This window comes from Giraffa tippelskirchi, chromosome 1 (genome assembly GCF_054371585.1).
Source record: "Giraffa tippelskirchi isolate mGirTip1 chromosome 1, T2T-mGirTip1v1.2.pri, whole genome shotgun sequence".
In the NCBI taxonomy this organism is placed as follows: Eukaryota; Metazoa; Chordata; class Mammalia; order Artiodactyla; family Giraffidae; genus Giraffa; species Giraffa tippelskirchi.
Window position 1 is genome coordinate 59924059 of NC_137275.1, and position 22443 is coordinate 59946501.

General features: G+C 37.6%; 1 long non-coding RNA gene across 1 annotated transcript in view; it reads left to right on the plus strand.

Annotated features, from left to right (window-relative positions):
• LOC145521185 (uncharacterized) overlaps positions 1-22443 on the plus strand; it is a 140086-nt gene that overhangs the window by 111279 nt on the left and 6364 nt on the right. The window contains exons 5-7 of the long non-coding RNA XR_014065218.1: positions 11880-11921; positions 14420-14472; positions 18386-18526. This is a non-coding gene — a long non-coding RNA (uncharacterized LOC145521185). The remainder of the gene's footprint in view (positions 1-11879; positions 11922-14419; positions 14473-18385; positions 18527-22443) is intronic.

Here is a 22443-nt window from a genome sequence, read left to right on the forward strand (position 1 = left end):
TGGCCAGTGAGAAACTGAAGTCTGCTAACAGTTTTACAATTGACCTTGAAAGCAGATTATTCACCCATTTAAGCCTTCTGGTTATTGCAGTCCTGTCTGATACCTTGATGACACTACTCAGCAGTGGTCACAGGACTGGAAAAAATCACTTTTCCTTCCAATCTCTAAGAAAGGCAATGCAAAAGAATGTTCAGACTACTGTACAATTGTACTCATATCACACACTAATAAAGCAATGTTCAAAATTCTCCAAGAAAGGCTTCAACAGTCCATGAACTATGAACATCCAGATGTTCAAGCTGGATTTAGAAAAGGCAGGGGAACCAGAGGTCAAATTGCCAACATCCATTGGATCACTGAAAAAGCAAGAGAGTTCCAGAAAAACATCTACTTCTGCTGCATTGACTACACCATAGCCTTTGACCTTGTAGATCAAAACAAACTGGGAAATTCTTCAAGAGATGGGAATAACAAACCACCATACCTGCCACTGGAGATATCTGTATGCAGGTCAGGAAGCAACAGTTAGAACTGGACATGGAACAGACTGGTTCAAAACAGGAAAAGGAGTACATCAGGGCTGGGTATTGCCACCCTGCTTATTTAACTTATATGCAGAGTACATCATGAGAAATGCTGGGCTGGAAGAAGCACAAGCTAGAATCAAGATTGCCGGGAGAAATAACAATAACCTCAGATATGCAGATGACACCACCCTTATGACAGAAAGTGAAGAAGAACTAAAGAGCCTCTTGATGAAAATGAAAGAGGAGAATGAAAAAGCTGGCTTAAAGCTCAACATTCAAAAAACAAAGATCATGGCATCCAGTCCCATCACTTCATGTCAATTAGATGGGGAAACAATGGAAACATTCAGTTCACTTCAATAGCTAAACCATTTCCGACTCTTTGAGACCGCATGGACTGCAGCATGCCAGGCCTCCCTGTCCATCACCAACTCCCGGAGTTTACCCAACTCATGTCCATTGAGCCAGTGAAGCCATCCAAACACCTCATCCTCTGTCGTACCCTTCTCCTGTCGCTCTCAATCTTTCCCAGCATCAGGGTCTTGTCAAATGAGTCAGTTCTTGGCATCATATGTTCAAGTATTGGAGTTTTAGCTTCAACATCAGTCCTTCCAATGAACACCCAGGGCTGATCTCCTTTAGGACGGACTGGTTGGGTCTCCTTGCAGTCCAAGGGACTCTCAAGAGTCTTCTCCAACACCACAGTTCAAAAGCATCAATTCTTCAGTGCTCAGCCTTCTTTATAGTCCAACTCTCATTTCCATACATGACCACTGGAAAGACCACAGCCTTGACTAAACAGACTTTGTTGGCAAAGTAATGTCTCTGCTTTTTAATATGCTGTCTAGGTTGGTCATAATTTTTCTTCCAAGGAGTAAGCACCTTCATATTTCATAGCTGCAGTCAACATCTTCAGTGATTTTGGAGCCCCCCAAAATAAAGTCTGACACTGTTTCCACTGTTTCTCCATCTATTTGGCATGAAGTGATGGGACCAGATGCCATGATCTTAGTTTTCTGAACATTGAGCTTTAAGGCAACTTTTTCACTCTCCTCTTTCACTTTCACCAAGAGGCTCTTTAGTTCTTCATTTTCTGCCATGAGGGTGGTTTCATCTGCATATCTGAGGTTATTGATATATTATCCCGGCAATCTTGATCCCAGCTTGTGCTTCTTCCAGCCCAGTGTTTCTCATTATGTACTCTGCATATAAGTTAAATATGCATGATGACAATATACAGTCTTGACATACTCTTTTTGCTACTTGGAACCAGTCTGTTGTTCCATGTCCAGTTCTAACTGTTGCTTCCAGACCTGCGTAGAGGTTTCTCAAGAGGCAGGTCAGGTGGTCTGGTGTGCCCATCTCTTTCAGAATTTTCCAGTTTATTGTGATACACACAGTCAAAGGCTTTGGTGTAGTCAAGAAAGCAAAAGAAGATGTTTTTCTGGAACTCTCTTGCTTTCTCGATGATCCAGGGGATGTTGGCAATTTGATCTTTGGTTCCTCTGCTTTTTCTAAAACAAGCTTGAACATCGGGAAGTTCATGGTTCACGTATTGCTGAAGCTGGGCTTGGAGAATTTTGAGCATTACTTTACTAACGTGTGAGATGAGTGCAATTGTGCAGTAGTTTGAGCAATCTTTGGCATTGCCTTTCTTTGGGATTGGAATGAAAACTGACATTTTCCAGTCCTGTAGCCACTGCTGAGTTTTCCAAATTTGCTGGCATATTGAGTGCAGCACTTTCACAGCATCATCTTTTAGGATTTGAAATAGCTCAACTGGAATTCCATCACCTCTACTAGCTTTGTTTGCAGTGATGCTTCCTAAGGCCCACTTGAATTCACATTCCAGGATGTCTGGCTCTAGGTGAGTGATCACACCATCGTGATTATCTGGGTCATGATGATCTTTTTGTACAGTTCTTCTGTGTATTCTTGCCACCTCTTCTTAATATCTTCTGCTTCTGTTAGGTCCATACCATTTCTGTCCTTTATTGAGCCCATCTGTGCGTGAAACCTTCCCTTGGTATCTCTAATTTTCTTTTTTTTTCTAATTTTCTTAAAGAGATCTCTAGTCTTTCCCATCTATTGTTTTCCTCTATTTCTTTGCACTGATCACTGAAGAAGGCTTTCTGATATCTCCTTGCTATTCTTTGGAACTCTGCATTCAAATGGATATATCTTTCCTTTTCTCCTTTGCTTTTCACTTCTCTTGTTTTCACAGCTATATGTATGGCCTCCTTAGACAGCCATTTTGCCTTTTTGCATTTCTTTTTCTTAGGGATGGTCTTTACCCCCGTCTCCTGTACAGTGTCTCAAACCTCTGTCCATAGTTCATCAGGCACTCTGTCTATCAGATCTAGTCCCTTAGATCTATCTGTCACTTCCACTGTATAATCATAAACGATTTGATTTAGGTCATACCTGAATGGTTTAATGGTTTTCCCCACTTTCTTCAATTTAAGTCTGAATTTGGCAATAAGGAGATCATGATCCAAGCCACAGTCAGCTCCCTGTCTTGTTTTTGCTGACTCTATAGAGCTTCTCCAAATTTGACTCCAAAGAAAATAATCAGTCTGATTTCAGTTTTGACCATCTGGTGATGTCCATGTGTAGAGTCTTCTCTTGTGTTGTTGGAAGAGGGTGTTTGCTATGACCAGTGTGTTTTCTTGGCAGAACTCTATTAGCCTTTGCCCTGCTTCATTCTCTACTCCAAGGTCAAATTTGCCTGTTACTCCAGGTCTTTCTTGACTTCCTACTTTTGCATTCCAGTCCTCTATAATGAAAAGGACATCTTTTTTGGGTGTTAGTTCTAACAGGTCTTGTAGGTCTTCATAGAACCATTCAACTTCAGCTTTTTCAGCGTTTCTGGTCAGGGCATAGACTTGGATTACCATGATATTGAATGGTTTGCCTTGGAAACGAACAGAGATCATTCTGTCGTTTTTGAGACTGCATCCATGTACTGCAGTTTGGACTCCTTTGTTGACTATGATGGCTTCTCCATTTCTTCTAAGGGATTCTTGCTCTTAGATGTAGTAGATATAATGGTCATCTGAGTTAGATCACCCATTCCAGTCCATTTTAGTTCGCTGATTCCTATAATGTCGACGTTCACTTTTTCCATATCCTGTTCAATCAGCTCCAATTTGCCTTTATTCATGGACCTGACATTCCAGGTTCCTATGCAGTATTGCTTTTTATAGCATCAAACCTTGCTTCCATCACCAGTCACATCCGTAACTGTGTGTTATTTTTGCCTCGTCTCTGTCTTTTCATTCTTTTTGGAGTTATTTCCCCATTGATATCCACTAGCATATTGGGCACTTACCAACCTGGCTAGTTCATCTTTCAGTGTCCTATCTGTGTGCCTTTTCATACAGTTCATGGGGGTTCTCAAGACAGGAATACTGAAATGGTTTGCCATTCCCTTCTCTAGTGGACCACATTTTGTCACAACTCTCCACCATGACCAGTCTGTCTTGGGTAGCCCTACATGGCATGGCTCGTAGTTTCATTGAGTTAGACGAAATTAGATTGGTTAGTTTTCTGTGATTGTGGTTTTCAATCTGTCTGCCCTCTGATGGAGAAGGATGAGAGGCTTATGAAAGCTTCCTTATGGGATAGACTGACTGAGGTGGAAAATGGGTCCTGTTCTGATGGGCCATGCTCTGTAAATCATTAATCCAATTTTCTCTTGATGAGTAGAGCTGTGTTCCCTCCCTGCTATTTTCCTGTGGCCAAACTTGGCTTCCGTGGTGGCTCAGACGGTAAAAGCATCTGCCTGCAGTGTGGGAGACCTGGGTTCGATCCCTGGGTCGGGAAGATCCTCTGGAGAAGGAAATGGCTTCCCACTCTAGTGTTCTTGCCTGGAAAATCCCATGGATGGAGGAGCCTTGTTGGCTATAGTCCATGGGGTCACAAAGAGTCAGACACGACTGAGCGAGCGACTTCACTTTACTTCAAACTATGGTGGAGGTAATGAGGATAATGGTGAACTTCCTCAAAAGATCCCATGCATGTACTGCTACAGTCCATGCCCCCAACCCTGCAGCAGGCCACCACCGACCCACGCCTTCACAGGAGACTCCCAGACACCCACAGACAAGTCCAGGACAGTCTCCTGTGGGGTCACTGTCCCTTTCTCCTGGGTCCTGGTGCACAACATTCTGTTGTGCCCTCTGAGAGTCTATTTCCCAATCCTGTGTAATGGAAACATTAAGAGACTTTATTTTGGGGGGCTCCAAAATCACTGCAGACAGTAACTGAAGCCATGAAGTTAAAAGATGCTTGCTCCTTGGAAGAAATCTATGACCAACCTAGACAGCATATTAAAAAATGGACATTACTTTGCCGAGAATGTCTGTCTAGTCCAATCTATGGTTTTTCCAGTAGTCGTGTATGGATGTGAGAGTTGGATTATAAAGACAGCTGAGCGCTGAAGAACTGATGCTTTTGAACAGTGGTGTTGGGGAAGACTCTTGAGAGTCCCTTGGACTGCAAGGAGATCAAACCAGTCAATCCTAAAGGAAATCACTCCTGAATATTCATTGGAAGGACTGATGCTGAAACTGAAACTCCAATACTTTGGCCACCTGATGGTAAGAACTGACTGATTGGAAAAGACTTTGATGCTGGGAAGGATTGAAGGCAGGAGGAAAAGGGGATGACAGAGAATGAGATGGTTGGATGGCATCACCAACTCAATGGACATGAGTTTGAGCAAGCTCTGGGTGTTGGTGATGGACAGGGAATTCTGGTGTGCTGCAGTCCTTGGGATCAGAAAGAGTCATACGTGGATGAGCCACTGAACTGAACTGACACTTTGATTGCAACTAGGTGAGATCCTGAGACACAGCAGCCCAGTTAAGCTGCTACTGGATACCTGATCCTTAGGAATTCTGAGAGATAATGAATATTTGTTGTTTTTCAGTTGCTAAGTATAGAGGGAATTTGCTATATACAGTGATAGTAGCTAATATATGACAATGCATTTTAAACATAGACAAAAGAGACAATTTACTTGAAAGCAGCAAACTACCAAAGGTCATTCATTAAGAAATAAACTGCATAACTCTATTAAAGAAATTAAATCATCAGAAGTGAAATTAAAAAGTACTGTATTTTAAACCAAGTGAAAAGTTTTTCAGCACTAAAACCCAACAGTACCCTGGGTTTCTGAATGAAACTTTTCTCTGTGCCCAGTTCTTTGTTTGTAGTGAACAGATTCCTGCCTTCCTGACCTTCCTTGAGTTCCAAAGGGCAGATTCAAACAGCTGCTAATCAGGGAAGGGAGGGAATGCATACACAAAGTAGGAGCAGCCAGATATACCTGAGGCAAGATTAAAGGAACCAGAAAAGCTCATTAATATTAGAAGACCACCTGAGAGAAGATTAAAGGCATGCAGGCCCTGCACATATCTTAGTCTTAGCAGCAATCCCACCCTTGAACGTTTGCTATAAATACTCACCAATCCCTCCATGTTTGGGACACCGTTTTTGAGAGCACAGGAGCATGCTTTGTTTGAGAGCAACGAAGCATCCCTTGCCTGGCAAAGCAATAAATCTATTCCTTTCTACTTCACCCAAAACTCTGTCTCTGAGATTTGATTTGGCATCTGTGCAAAATTAATTAATTTTTAACATCAATGCGAGACATCCAAATTTATGGGTTACTACTGCTGCTGCTGCTGCTGCTGCTGCTGCTGCTGCTTAGTCGCGTCAGTCGTGTCCGACTCTGTGCGACCCCATAGACGGCAGCCCTCCAGGCTCCCCCGTCCCTGGGATTCTCCAGGCAAGAATACTGGAGTGGGTTGCCATTTCCTCCTCCAGTGCATGACAGTGAAAAGTGAAAGTGAAGTCGCTCAGTCGTGTCCGACTCTCCGCGACCCCATGGGCTGCAGCCTACCAGGCTCTTCTGTCCATGGGGTTTCCCAGGCAAGAGTACTGGAGTGGGGTGCCATTGCCTTCTCTACTACTACTACTACTAAAGTAGTGTTAATAGGGAACTTCATGGCTTACCCTTACGTTCGAAAAGAAGGTCTTAAAAATCAGTAACTGAAGCTTCCATCTTAAGAAATGAAAAAAAAAAGAAGCAAATTAAACCTAAAATAAAGAGGAAAAGGAAAGAATAAAGAGTAAAGATTACTAAATAGAAAACAAACAGAAATCAGTTAAATTAGAAATTTTTACCTCAAGAGCAATAAAATTGATAAAGATATTTCCTGACCAAGAAAAAACAAAGACAATTTTAAATATCAGGAATGATACAGATGTCACTAAAGATTCTATAGACATTATAATGAATAATTTATTGGTATCAAATTATTCTCTATGTATTCATAAATCAAATTATTATCTCATTCAACAGAATATACTTGCTAAGTTAGTCTTCTTTCCTTAATAACTGTGACTAGTCACTTCGATGATTTAAGTAACATTTCATATGAAAAACAATGTTCTTTATTTTTTTTATCATTTTTACAAAAAATGTAAAGAACTTGCTTTAATCCAATTAATAAAATGTAAAAAAAAAATACTGTCACTACTATTTACAGAAGTTGTTAATCATGACCATTATTACAATAACAAAATGTGCATTTTTTATATTGCTGGACCAAAAGAAGAAGCTGGGTCATTCAGTTCAGTCTCTATAGATGCGGTGTGTCATATTGCTGATAGGTATATAGGAGATTCATAAACTTGTGCTGCATGAATAAAGATTTCTAGTGAGTAGGTTTAAATATGGTACATGGTCTTAATTTTTATAGGGTACATTTCTAAATTTTTCAAAGGAAGATATTTCTCATGATGGTGCTTTCAAGTTTTAGAGAACTATGTTAAATTTCACCTAAAAATATAGAACAAAAAATATGTATACACTGAAATTATATAAGACCACTGTCATATTATTTTTGCAAAACTAGCAATGCAATTAGCTTTATGGAATCACATTTGTTTGGGACATGCATTCTTTTTTCCAAACATTCTTGAGTACTCCCAAGCAACTTTATGACAAAATATAGAAATAGTGTTTTTTGTTTAGTTCCTTGGCATAGAAATCTGCTTTCAAATAGTATTTCAGTGGTGGCACTAGTGGTAAAGAACCCACCTGCCAATGCAGGAGACGTAAGAGATTCAGATTCAATCCCTGGGTTGGGAAGATCCTCTGGAGGAGGGCATGGCAACCCACTCCAGTATTCTTGCTTGGAGAATCTCATGAACAGAGGATCCTGACGGGCTACCGTCCTTAGGGTCAGGAAGAATCAGACACGACTGAAGAGACTTAGCATGCAAGCACACACTGTAAATGTATACTCTGCAAATGGAATATGGAGGACATACCCAGTCACTTGTGTTTGATGGGGTAGTTAGCTTGACTACTTTAGGCTGAAATCAATGGGTTTTAGCAATTATACCGAATAGATGGCTATTTGTTAATGCCAATACTTTATTTTTAAGTATACTATGACATCAAGGCATAATTGTCACTTTCATCCTTCTATGAGCTACATTTTTTTCCTTCCAATCATTAGACATCTTTCCTTAGAGCACTACTGCTAACCTCACTAACACTTTGTATTGATATATTAGTAGTTTGTATTTCGTGGTTGAGAAATAATATTCAATCTGCAACTGTGACAGTAACACATTGATGGCAAAGACGGTGACTCCTGATTGCTCTATATAGTTAGAGTGGTATTTCAATTGTTTTAATGACAAATTTTTTATTTCTTTAAATAAATAAATAAATAAATAAAATAAAAAAATAAAAAATTTGTCAACTGAATGACAAATTTTTTATTTCTTTAGTAATATAAAAATATTAATTTTTATGCTGGTTAAGCTTGTTGGAAATGCAACACTGGGTGGTTTATACTAAAATAAATATTTTGTGACTTGAGTGTTAGGTAAATTTGTGAAGTACCAATATAAAAAATTGAGGAATATAAACAGAACACCTGTAGTCATTCTTGATTAGTTATTAAAGGCCTATCAAATATTCTTATATGATGTTTTAAATTATCACACTACCATATGTGTTTCAGAGTTATTAGGCAGAGTCAAGGAAATATTTCGGTCCCTATCATAAGAGAATTGGGAGGCCATAGAAAGGATTTAGGCGAGAAAGTGGCATTATTGAATTTATATTTTTAAAATGATCTCTCTAGCTCTTCAAAGGAGAATATAGTAATGCAAGAGTGAAAAAGGAAAATCAGTTCCTTAGTTAACAGTGGTTTTTAATGTGTTGTTCAGAAGTTTTGAGGAAGTTGGTCTGCTAGGTTAAAATTTTTTTCAGAATAATAGCAAGGTATGATTTACTTTTATTCCCTTTCATATCTCACAATTGTGCAGTAGAGTTTTTAATCTCACAAGTGTGCAATAGAGTTAATCAGAGCAACTAACATGTGATAGTCTAAGAGACTGAATGCAGAAGCAGAAACAAGACTATAGTTACCTTCTGTTAAGTCAGACCAAAAAGATTTGTTAAAGTTTAAAACATTGCCTTTTTCCTCACTTACTTTTTGTTTTGATAAGAGCAGTTATTTTTAAATAAATTATACAAACAAGATAAGTATTTACTATTGCTATTTCCAAGTTGATATTTCTAATTCTCATTTTTGTAGTCCAGCATAGTAAATGCCAATTGCTCTAACCCACTAAGCAAACACTATTTGGGATCCTTAATAATTTTTAAGAATACATAGAGATCTTGTGACCAGAATGTTCAAGGTTTCCTGGACTAGCCTCTGGCAGTTAGAGCATAGCCCTCATAATTTTAACCTGTTAGTTTATATAAACTCTGTATTATTTCTTGAGTTTGCTCAGCCTCTACATACAATCCCTCTATAACGCCTGTTGACTCTATCCCTAAACTTCTTGTCATAATTATGCAATTTCCATTGCTCCCACTCCCATACAATGAGAGGTCAGATATTTTGTTTTAACACTGTCAAATTTACATTTTTTTCATCCTCCTTGAAAGGAAAATGGGAAGGCTAAATTCTAAACTCCTCACTGTGACAGAGATTAATTTGTCCAATCAAATCCATTTTCCCTCTTATCACAGGAATATATGTCAATTGTAAATAAGAATAATCACCTTTGGTGACTGTGTGTTGTAAGTGGCAGGACAGTCCACTATGCTAATCAGAGACTAATGACTTATTGGGACCCGTAACATTCAAAGAAAATAAACTACTTTCTTTAGCTTTTGTATTTCTGGGTTTTATTGTTTCAGCAGTTCTACTTGTATTATTGCAATAAATGTATTTAAGGAGTAACATTTCTTCAAATAAATACTTAAACAAATAGAAGTTGTACCAAAAAGTGCGCAGACATGCTGAAACTAAAAGGGCTTCACAAAAATTATTTTAATGCAAAAAAGCAAAGAGAATGGAGCCAAGTCTGGTATTAAAAGGATATAGCAAAGATTGTATTAGCAGATTCAGACTGGAATTCTTATTCAAGATTGTCTGAATTAAAAAACAAACAAACAAACAAACAAAAACAAGTTGAAGATGCTTGTGAAGAACATTGGTCCTTTGGTAAAAAAAAATTCTCTAACAACCTGACTCTTAAACTGTCTTTCTCTGCCTATTTTTCTTTGTATTATCACTGCCATTTATATAGTATATGTTTTCTTATTTGTTTGTTGTCTTTCTAGCAATGGAACATGAACTCCATGAGGGCAGAGTATTTGTCTTTTGTTAACTGCTAATTTCTAGTGATTAACATAGTAAGTTCCCACTTCAAGTAGTCCAGAGAGCCCTTTCATCTGCTCAACAAATCTGTATTGAACTTCTCATATATACCAGTTACTATATGATATGTTGGAGATTGTAGATATAGATATTTCAACAAAATAAACAAGAGTAATGCCCTCTTGGAGCGTTCCCATATATTAAGTGTGATATGCCTTATTAAGACAATCACATTAACACACGTGTGCTAGTGTGTGTTAGAGATGACTGGATGGCATCACTGATGCAATGGACATGAACTTGGGCAAACTCTGAGATGGTGAGGGGCAGGGAAGCCTGGTCTACTGCAGTCCATGGGATCATAGAGTCAGACATGACTGGGTGACTGAACAACAACAACAACCTAGTAAGTGTCACATGCTCAAAGAGTATTTTATTACATGAATAAATATTCTAATTTATTGTAGCACAGTGTGCCTTTCTGTGTCACTACCACACTTCTATTTGTCATTTTTGCCCATTTGTGTTAGTGTGATTATCTTAATAAATCATATCACTCTCAATCTATGGGAAAGCTCCAAGGGATCATGACTCATGCTTATTTCGTTGAAAATCTACATCTACAATCTGCAGTATATTATATATAAACTGGTATATATGGAAGCTCAATACAGATTTGTTGAGTGGATGAAAGGGCTCTCTGGACTATTTGAGGTGGGAATAAGTAAATGATTTCCTTCTTACAGATTCTAGAAGAGTGTGACTTGATGGACATTAAGTTTAAAGGCAGCTCTTTAATGAGAGTTCCCTTTGTACTTAATGAGTGCCTTTAGATTTAAATATGTCCCCATCCCAACATATTTTCTATGACAACTTTTTATAAATAAACTTTATTTTTAGAGCAGTTTTAGGTTATAGAAAAATATGAGAGCAAGATGCAAAGTTTTCCCACATATCCTCTTCCCCCACATATATATAGGCTCTTCTATTATCAACATCTTTTACCAGAGCAATATATTTGTTACAGCTGATGAACTGTCATTGTCACATCATTATTACTCAAGAAAGTGAAAGTGAAAGTCACTCAGTCATGTTTGACTCTTTGTGATCCCATGGACTATACAGTCCATGGATGGAATTCTCCTGGCCAGAATACTGGAGTAGGTAGCCATTCCCTTCTCCAGGGGATCTTCCCACCCCAGGAATCAAACCCAGGTCTCCCACATTGCAGGTGGATTCTTTACCACCTGAGCCATCAGGGAAGACCAAAGTGAAAGTAGCTCAGTCATGTCCTATTCTTTGCAACCCCATGGACTATACAGTCCATGGAATTCTCCTGGCCAGAATGCTGGAGTGGGTAGCCTTTCCTTTCTCCAGGTGATTTTCCCAACCCAGGGATTAAACCCAGGTCTCCCATATTGCAGGGGAAGTCTTTACCAGCTGAGCCACCAGTCCATAGTTTATTAGGATTCACCCTCTAAGTATTGTATATAATCTGTGGATATGTACAAATATATGATGACATGTATTCATCATTAGTGTATCATTCAGAGTTACTTGACTGCCTGAGAAAAACCTGTATGCACTGTCTATTCTTGCTCTTTCTTTACCTTACTCCTGAAATCCACTGACTGTTTTGTCTCCACAGGTTTTTCCTTTTCCTGAATAACATAAAAGGTGGAATCATATAGTATGTAGCCTTTTCAGATTGACTTTTTAACTTTAATAATATGCATTTAAATCTCCCATGTCTTTCATGGTATGATAGCTCATACTTTTTTGGCATGCATTAATATTCTATTATCTGGTTATACCACAGTTTATTTATCCATTCATCTACTAAGAGATTTTAGTTGTGTTTCCAAGTTTTGGCAATTATGCATAAAGCTTCTATAAACATCCATGTGTTGGTTTTTGTATGAACATAAGTTTTGAACAGTAGTCGTTTTTCAGATGAGTTTTTGCAAGTATTTTCTCCCAGTATGCAATTTTGTCTTTTCATTTTCTTTCTTTGTCTTTCTTTCTTTCCTTTTAAATAACATCCAGATTATCATTTTTTTTCTTTCAAGGATCATACATATGGTGTTTTATCTAAAAAGTCATAGCCAAATGCAATATCACTTAGGTTTTCTCCTGTATTATATACATCACATAGTTAGTTGATTTTCTCTATTGAGTTTCTGTTTTTAATTTTTATTGCTTTCTGCTCTCATAATTTTTTTCTTCTTACTTTGAATTTAATTTGGTCATTTTTTTTAATTCCCTAAGGAATTAAAGGATTGATTTTTTTTTTATATTTCTTTTCTACTATATGCAGGGAATGCTATAAATTTCCTTATGCTCTTATTGATTTTTCTTCATTGAATCTATTTTTGATAGAGGGACATTGAAGCTTCCAATGATAATAATGAATTCATCACTTTATCCTTACATTTCTATCAGTTTTGCCTCACATATTTTGGTGTTTTGTGTTAGAAACACACACATTGAAAGTTACTATGTCTTCCTGAAGCATTGACACCTTTACCATAATGAAATGCTCCTCTTTATTCATGATAATTTTCTTGCTTTGAGTTTTTTCTGTCTGAAATTAAAACAATGACCTCACTCTCTTTTAATTAAGGCAAGTGTAGATCTTTTCCCATTCATTTTTTTTAATTCATTTGTTCAGCTGAAAATTTTGATCTCCCAATATGTCTCAAAATGGTATAAAAAAACTATAATATATACAATGTAGTAAGTTCTATAGAAGAAGCAGGCAACAAATGTTGTTGGAGCAAAGGGAAGAAGAGATAAACTCTATGTGTAGTAGTCAGTTTCATATGATAACAGGATATCCACGTCGTGTAAAGGGATAGAGACTTGGGCTTTGAGTCTGAGGATTTGAGAGCTCTTCTTGGTTCTGCATTAATAGTCTTGTCCTCAGCTGGAATTCACTTAACTTCCATGGCATTAACTTTTAAACTTATGAATGATAGACCCATTTGAAAGCTTGATGAAACTGTCTTCAGGAAAAATACATGACTTTATACAAATAGTCAGCTGAAGAAATGTTGCTGTGTAGAAAGCTGTTTCTTTATCTACAAAGCACATATATTGTATGATACAATATTAAGATTTCTACCACTGCAAGTCATGGATATTTTCTCACTATTACTTGCATTTGCACTTACACTTTTTAAATGGACCCTGAAAAATTTATTCAGCCAATAAATTTTTGAACATACACTATATATCATGTATTGCAATACAAGCTGGAATAAAACAATTAACAAATTATATACAAAAAATACTTCCCCTTGTGGATAGTGAATAATGGTAAATGATGATAAATACTTATATTTTGCCATGTATTTTGGAACTTACCCATTAAATTCTCAACATGTCAAACTCTGTAAAAGTATATGGTTAAAGATAATATAGGTACTATGTATATTATTTTCTGAAAAATATAAACTAACATCAGTTAGAAATTGGCCTAGTGTGTCTGTCAGGAAAACAGAATACACAACAGTTAAATTAGCAAAGATTATTTTTTATGAAGTTGGTTTTTTTTTTTTAGTATACTTCAAAGAACTGAAAATCCAAAAAGGCAAAACTGAGGTTGTATAGCCAAAGAAAGAGCGGGAAACAGATCCCATCTTTCTTAATGGTGTGTTTTTTGCCAAATAGGTTTACTGCCAATCAGTGAAGTCCATGTGTTTCTTTGAAATAAAGCAGCCTTACTAGGATATATCTTTTAGTATTGCTGATTTTGTTTCTACATTTGAAAGTAAAGGATAGGCAATTTCAATAAGGATAGTCAAAACATTTAAGTTTAGAATTTGCGTTTGAAATATACCTTAATTTCAGTCTACTAGAGTGTGCATTTTTCTTCATTGGAAACTTCAAAAATGAATATGTTGGCTCTTTGACTATCTTCCATGCTATCATTAAATATTTTTATTTCCTTGTTTCTGCTTTTCTCATGCTTTAGTCCTGTCTTCTATGTTTCTCTATTCCCTATAAAAATCTCTTTAAACAAAGTATTTTTTGTCATTATTTGTTACTCTAATACACTTTGTTGGAGTTCATAAATATCGGTGTCAAAAAAATACAGATTTAAACCTGGTATAGAAATAAATATGAGATCCAAGCTTCTGAGTATGATGTCTCAATTGAGCAGGCTTTTTGTTTGTCTCATTTCAGGTCACAATTGAGTATACTGTCTTTCAAACAGAAAAAATGGTGAAAGATTATGTGTAAGTAGAAGAGATTATACCAAATATCTCAGTCATTTACAAATTAATTCGTATTCATTTCTGTGGAAATATTTTATTTCATTTCCTCACTGATATTAAGGTTACTCTTGCACATTTCAACCAATGGTATGAGTGAAAGAAGCATTTTACTTGTAAGCAGAAGTTTTAAGAGCCAGCATGTGAACTGCCTGTTTTCTTTACTCTGATACATGGTTGGCAATGATGACTGCTGTGAGATTGGCTATATACAGTGAGAACAAAATTACTCTTTTTGTTGTTGAAAACTAATGAGATTTGGGGGTTATTTGTTACTATAACTCACCCAACTTTTCTAACTGACCTACAGTTGATTCTTGAGCAATGTAAGAATTAGGGATGCTGAGCACCTGTACAGTTGAAAATTCACTTATAACTTTATAGTCAGCCCTCCTCCTCCAAATTGTTGTTATTCAGTTGCTAAGTCATGTCTGACTCTTTGTGACCCCATGGACTGCAGCACAACAGGCTTCCCCGTATTTCACTATACTTCTCCAAATATGTGGTGCCAAATCCACAGATTCAACTGAATATTGTGTGGTGTGGTAGTATTGTACATATTTAGTGAAAAAAAAAATCACATATAACTGAAACCATCCAGTTCAAACCCATGTTGTTCAAGAGTCCACAAGAGTCCTCATTATGTATGCTTTATACTCATTGTTATTTTTGTGCCAAACTATATCCAGAAAAACCATTGTCATCATCCCATGAACCCTATTTCTATGGTTTCAAACATTTCAGTTTGTTATATTATTATTGCTATTTTAGAGAATTCTGGACTGTTTTCCTTGTTTCAGATCCGGTGCAGATAATACTTTGCTTTATGATTTCTCTGAACTTTCAAAAGGGGAATTTCCAAGAAAAATGAAGAAGGATGAATCAAATTCATGAATTTTGTCATTTTTATTTAATTCTGGGTCATAGTTTAGAGTTTGGTTTGTATAATGACTATCCAAGATTCTTACCCATTAAAAAGTAAAATAATGCTGTATCATCTATAATTCAGAGCTCCAGATTTTTATTTGTTTATGAAAGAATAACTTAGAAACCCATTGAACAATCTAACAAAAATTTTTCTCTTTTTCACCAATCCTTTGTACCTTTCTCATGAACTATTGACTCAGTTTTTCAAAGTGAGTTTTTTAAATTTAATAATTCCAAAATATTTACCTTTGTACCCATAGTAAAATAAAAATAGTTTTCTACAAATAGTAGGCTATTCTTGCTGTCAGCTGCTGCTGCTGCTAAGTCACTTCAGTCGTGGCCGACTCTGTGCGACCACATAGACGGCAGCCCACCAGGCTCCCCCATCCCTGGGATTCTCCAGGCAAGAACACTGGAGTGGGTTGCCATATCCTATCCTTCTCCAATGTGTGAAAGTGAAAAGTGAAAGTGAAGTCGCTCAGTTGTGTCCGACTCTTAGCGATCCCATGGACTGCAGCCTACCAGGCTCCTCCGTCCATGGGATTTTCCAGGCAAGAGTACTGGAGTGGGGTGCCAATGATGAACCTAAAGTCTCTTCCTTTAAAATTCCCATTTGATGAGCTAACACATTCTCTCTTGATTTGGTTGAGTCATTTGTACTAAAAAATTTCAACAAAATGAGTCCTTTATTAAGCCTGTAATATACTAAGGGCAATAGACAGAAAACAAGAAATATACAATTCTTTTAGCTGTTTATATATGACTTAGAATCCAGTTGTACACAGAGTGACAGATCCCAGTAATCATATTCAATCTCTCACAGAAAATTGAATATTGATTCTATTTTTATTAATCTCTGTTTTCATAGCTCATAAGGACTGTTCAGCCAACATGATAGTCATACATTTTGCATTTTCTTTGGAGTCTCTTAAATTCCTACAGATTTTTAATTTTATGGTGAAATAATTTACCTCTAAAATCACTAGCAAAATATGTATATTACTGTATGCTTAGAGCTAAATGGTAATTAATACTGAGATTAGGTTTGAAACAACACTAAATCTAGCAATATAGGCTGTAAAAGCAGGAAGATATTAAAAATTCTGAATATTTTAGCATTTAGATTTTTAACATTGTTTGAACATACTATACATTTCATTCTGGCATTTATTATATATATTCACTCGAAAAATAGTTGAAAGCATCTGTTTTATTCAAAGGGATGTGTAATAAGGTAAATAAAAATGTTTTACTATTATTATTGTTCAACATAGAAAAATAAGTTTTGCCTTTGGATTCTAAAAAAAATTCTTCAGGGAAAAATATATTTCTATCTCTAAGAGAGCATATTTAAAAGCAGAGACATTACTTTGCCAACAAAGGTCTGTCTAGTCAAGGCTATGTTTTTTCCAGTGGTCATGTATGGATGTGAGAGTTGGACAGTGAAGAAAGCTGAGTGCCAAAGAATTGATGCTTTTGAACTGTGGTGTTGGAGAAGACTCTTGAGAGTCCCTTGGACTGAAAGGAGATCCAGCCAGTCCATCCTAAAGGAGATCAGTCCTAGGTGTTCATTGGAAGGACTGATGTTGAAGCTGAAATGCCAATACTTTGGCCACCTCATGCGAAGAGTTGACTCATTGGAAAAGACCCTAATGCTGGGAAGGATTGGGGGCAGGAGGAGGAGGGGATGACAGAGGATGAGATGGTTGGATGGCATCACCGACTCAATGGACATGGGTTTGGGTAGACTCCAGGAGTTGGTCATGGACAGGGAGGCCTCGCGTGCTGCGATTCATGAGGTCACAAAGAGTCAGACATGACTGAGCGACTGAACTGAACTGAACTGGTAATAGTGATGTTTAGCAACTTCATGACAAGATCTGCTAGCAGTGACATTAAATAAGATTCAGGATATTGCCAGAGGAAATGTTGCCAACAGTTAAAAATTAGTCACTGGAATTGAGATGTAATGGAAAACTTTTCATTTTTACATCAACATGAGCATTGTGTTCAGGCAGGCAAGTGATAGGAAAGGAAAGTTGATGAAGAAAGACAATCATGTAACAAAACCTTTAGTAAATGTAGTTAGGGGATGAGGTGGGCCAATAACTAGTCCTTATACTTTCCTGACTTTTGAAAGTATTTAAGAATAAAAAAAAGAACATTCAAAATAAATTAGATGTTACAATTATTACTAGTAAAGATAGTGTTGTAGAATCTGGCCTACCTCTGCAGGAAACTAGAAATGTGAAATAGATTCACCTGGTCTATCTTTGTCCTCTCTGGATGCAATAATAAAATATCACAAACTGGGTGGCTTAAACAACAGACATTTATTTCTCACAGTTCTGGAGGTTAAGAAGTCCAAGATCAAGGTGCTGGCAGATTCTGTGTCTGTGGCAGACTCACTTCCTGGCTTGTAGACTGGCTCTCCGTCTGCATGCTCATGACCTTTACTCTCTTTTTCTTAAAAGGGCACTAATTCCATCATGAATGTTCTACTCTCATTACCTAATTTAAACCTGTTCAAAGGCTCTACCTCCCAATACCATCATATCAGGGGCTAGGGCTTCAGTATATGAATTTTGGGGGGACACAACATGTAGCTCATAACACAGTCCCCGGCAGTAATGGAGCACCAGAGGTTTCCTGCATGGTGACTTTACTGTTAAGCTAATGGCACAGAGAGCTACAGATACTTAATTGCTCTTCCAGATTCATTTTTTTGACACGAAATGAAGAATACAAAATGAGGCAAAAAAGAATGCATCATTAGAGATTCTTCCTCATGCAAAAAGTAATCAGGAGTGGAAAGAGCCACACCAACTCATATTCCAGGGAGTTTAGATACCTTAAATAATTAGTGTTAATCATTAATCTTATGTGAATCAAGGTTGTGGGAAACTTTTTGGGTAACACATTAACGGTCTATTTTGGACAATTTCTCTAGGAATTTAAGGTTATTTTCTTAATACCGACTAAGCTTTTGGATATCCACCAAAGATGACTTAAGGACAGTATATTTTCCTCCAAATATCATTCAGAACACTGCCACATTTAAGTCAACTTCAGAAGTCACTTTCTACCTGTGGTAAGTAAACTGTTAGAGAGCTCTCCAGAAATGTTTATTTCCTAGTCCAATAAATTAGTGAATATATATTAGTTTTTTTTTTTATTCTGTTAACAGAATACTGCAAACAGATAGCTTAAAACATAAATTTATTCTCTCATAGTTTTGGAGGCTAAACATCAAAAATCATGGTATAAACACAGTCATGCTACCTTGGAAACTGGGTAGAATCCTGCTTTGTCTCTTCCTAGCTCTGGTTGGCATATCTTGATTGCAGCTTTGTCACTCAAATACCTGCATTTTTTTTATTATTAAATATTCTCTCTATATGTCCGTGTCCAAACTTCACTCTTCATGTAAGAACACCAGTCAGATTGAATTAGGGAAAACTCTAATGACCTCAACTTAATTATATCTGCAAGGACCCTATTTCCAAATAAGGTCACATTAGGAGATACCAGGTGTTAGGACTTGAACATATCGTTTGAGGTAAAAAAAATTCAATCCATAACCCATGTCAAAGGGGAATTAGGTTACAAATGGAATTAAGGTTGCTAATCAGGGATCCTTAAAATAGGGAGATAATTCTGGATTATCCAATTGATTTCAATGTAATCAACTAGGGATTAAAAGAAGAGTGAGGCAAAAAGGAGTCAGAGTTGGAGAAGGAGATGTGATAACCAAAGCAAAGGACCTGGGAAACAGCAACATAGGAAGGACTCAGGCATATTTTTCTGGCTTCCAAGATGGAAGAATGAAACCAGAGCTAACAAATGATGGAGGCCTCTAAAAACTGGAAAAGGCAAGGAAACAGGTTACAACCTAGAGTCTCTGAAAGGAATTCTTCCCTTCTAATGTGTTCATTTTATCCAATTTCAGACTTCTGACCCATTGAACTTACAGATATTAAATTCATGTTATTATCTTAAGCCAGTGAACTTGTGGTAATTTGCTAGAGCAGCAATAGGAAAATAACAGATTTCCATGAGAGCTTCAGAGAATTGTTTAACTACTTCCTTCCCCAAATTTAAAGGCTTCCCTTGTAACTCAGCTGGTAAAGAATCCACTAGCAATGCAGGAGACCCTGGTTTGGTTCCTGTGTGTGAAAGATTGCTTGCTGAAGGGATAGGCTACACACTCCAGTATTCTTGGACTTCCCTGATAGCTCAGCAGGTAAAGAATCCTTCTGCAATGTGGAAGATCTGGGTTTGATCTCTGGGTTGGGAAGATCCCCTAGAGAAGGGAGTGGCTACTCACTCCAGTATTATGGCCTGGAGAATTCCATGGACTGTATACTTTGGAGTGGGTGAATTTAACTCAGATGACCATTATATCTCCTACTGTGGGCAAGAATCCCTTAGAAGAAACGGAGGAGCCACCATAGTCAACAAAATAGTACAAAATTCAGTACTTGAATGCAATCTCAAAACCAACAGAATGATCTCTTTTGTTTCCAAGGCAAACCATTCCATCTCACAGTAATCAAAGTCTATACCCTGACCAGTAGTGCTGAAGGAGCTGAAGTCGAAATGTTCGATGAAGACCTGCAAGACCTTCTAGAACTAACACCCCCCAAAAAGTGCCCTCTTAATTACAGGGGAGTGGAATGCAGAAGTAGGAAGTCAAGAGATATCTGGAGTGACAGGCAAATATGGCCTTAGAGTACAAAATGAAGGTCAAAGGCTAACAGAGTTTTGCCAAGAGAACACATTGGTCATAGCAACTACCCTCTTCCAACAACACAAGAGAAGACTCTACACATGGACAACCCCATATGGTCAATACCAAAATCAGATTGATTATATTCTTTGCAGCCAAAAATAGAGAAACTCTACAGTCAGCAAAAACAAGACTGGAAGCTGACTGTGGCTCAGATCATGAATTCCTTATTGCCAAATTCAGACTTAAATTGAGGAAAGTAGGGAAAACCACTAGACCACTCAAAGTGAAAGTGAAAGTAAAGTCACTCAGTCGTGTCCGACTCCTTGCGACCCATGCACTGTAGCCTACCAGGTTCCTCCGTCCATGGGATTCTCCAGGCAAGAATACTGGAGCGGGTTGCCATTTCCTTCTCCAGGAGATCTTCCCAACCCAGGGATTGAACCCCCAGTTCTCCTGCATTGTAGGCAGATGCTTTACCATCTGAGCCACCAGGGAAGATTACCATTCAGGTATGACCTAAATCAAATCCCTTATGATTATACAGTGGAAGTGACAAATAGATTGAAAGGATTAGATCTGATAGACAGAGTGTATGAAGAACTATGGACAGAGGTTCATGACACTGCATAGGAGGCAGTGATCAAGACCATAACCAAGGGAAAAAAAATAAAAAAGGCAAAATGGCCGTCTAAGGAGGACTTAAAAATAGCTTAGAAAACAAGAGAAGTGAAAAGCAAAGGAGAAAAGGAAAGATATACCCATTTAAATGCAGAGATCCAAAGAATAGCAAGGAGAGATAAGAAAGCCTTCCTCAGTGATCAGTACAAAGAAATAGAGGAAAACAATAGAATGGGAAAGATTAGATCTCTTCAAGAAAATTAGAGATACCAAGGGAATATTTCATGCAAAGATGAGCATAATGAAGGACAGAAATGGTACGTACCTAACAGAAGCAGAAGTTATTAAGAAGAGGTGGCAAGCGTACACAGAAGAACTATACAAAAAAGATCTTCATGACCCAAATAACGATGATGGTGTGATCACACACCTACAGCCAGACAACCTGGAATGCGAGGTCAAGTGGGCCTTAGGAAGCATCACTATGAACAAAGCTAGTGGAGGTGATGGATTTCCAGATGAGCTATTTCAAATGCTAAAAGATGATACTATGAAAGTGCTGCACTCAATATGCCAGCAAACCTGGAAAACTCAGAAGTGGCCACAGGACTGGAAAAGGTCAGTTTTCATTCCAATCCCAAAGAAAGGCAATGCCAAAGAATGCTCAAACTACCACACAATTGCACTCATTTCACATGCTAGCAAAGTAATGCTCATAATTCTCCAAACCAGGTTTCAACAGTACCTGAACCCTGAATTTCCAGATGTTCAAAAGTGGATTTAGAAAAGGCAGAGGAACCAGAGATCAAATTGCCAACATCTACAGGATCATTGAAAAAGCAAGAGAGTTCCACAAAAACATTTTATTTTGCTTTCTTGACTATGCCAAAGCCTTTGACTGTGTGGATTGCTGCAAACTGTGGAAAATTCTTAAAGAGATGGGAATGCCAGACCACCTGACCTTCCTCCTGAGAAATCTGTGTGCATGTCAAGAAACAACAATTAGAACTGGACATGGAGTAACAGAATGGTTCCAAATCTGGAAAGGAGTACACCAAGGCTGTATAATGTCACCCTGCTTATTTAACTTAGATGCAGAGTACATCATGCAAAATGCCAGGCTGGATGAAGCACAAGCTGGAATCAACATTATGGGAGGAAATATCATAACTTCAGATAGGCAGATGACACCACCCTTATGGCGGAAAATGAAGAGGAACTAAAGAGCCTCTTAATGAAAGTGAAAGAGGAGAGTGAAAAAGTTGGTCTAAAAGTCAACATTCAGAAAAGTAAGATCATGGTATCTGGTCCCATCATTTCACAGCAAATAGATGGGGAAACAATGGAAACGAAAAGAGACTTTATTTTGGGGGGCTCCAAAATCACTGCAGAAGGTGACTGCAGCCATGAAATTAAAAGATGCTTGCTCCTTAGAAGAAAAGCTATGACCACCCTAGACAGCATTTTAAAAAGAAGAGACATTACTTTGCCGACAAAGTCTGTCTAGTCAAAGCAATGGTTTTTCCAGTAGTCATTTATGGATATGAAATTTGGACTATAAAGAAAGCTCAGCACCGAAGAATTGATGCTTTTGAACCGTGGTGTTAGAGAAGACTCTTGAGAGGTCTTGGACTGCAAGGAAATCCAACCAATCAATT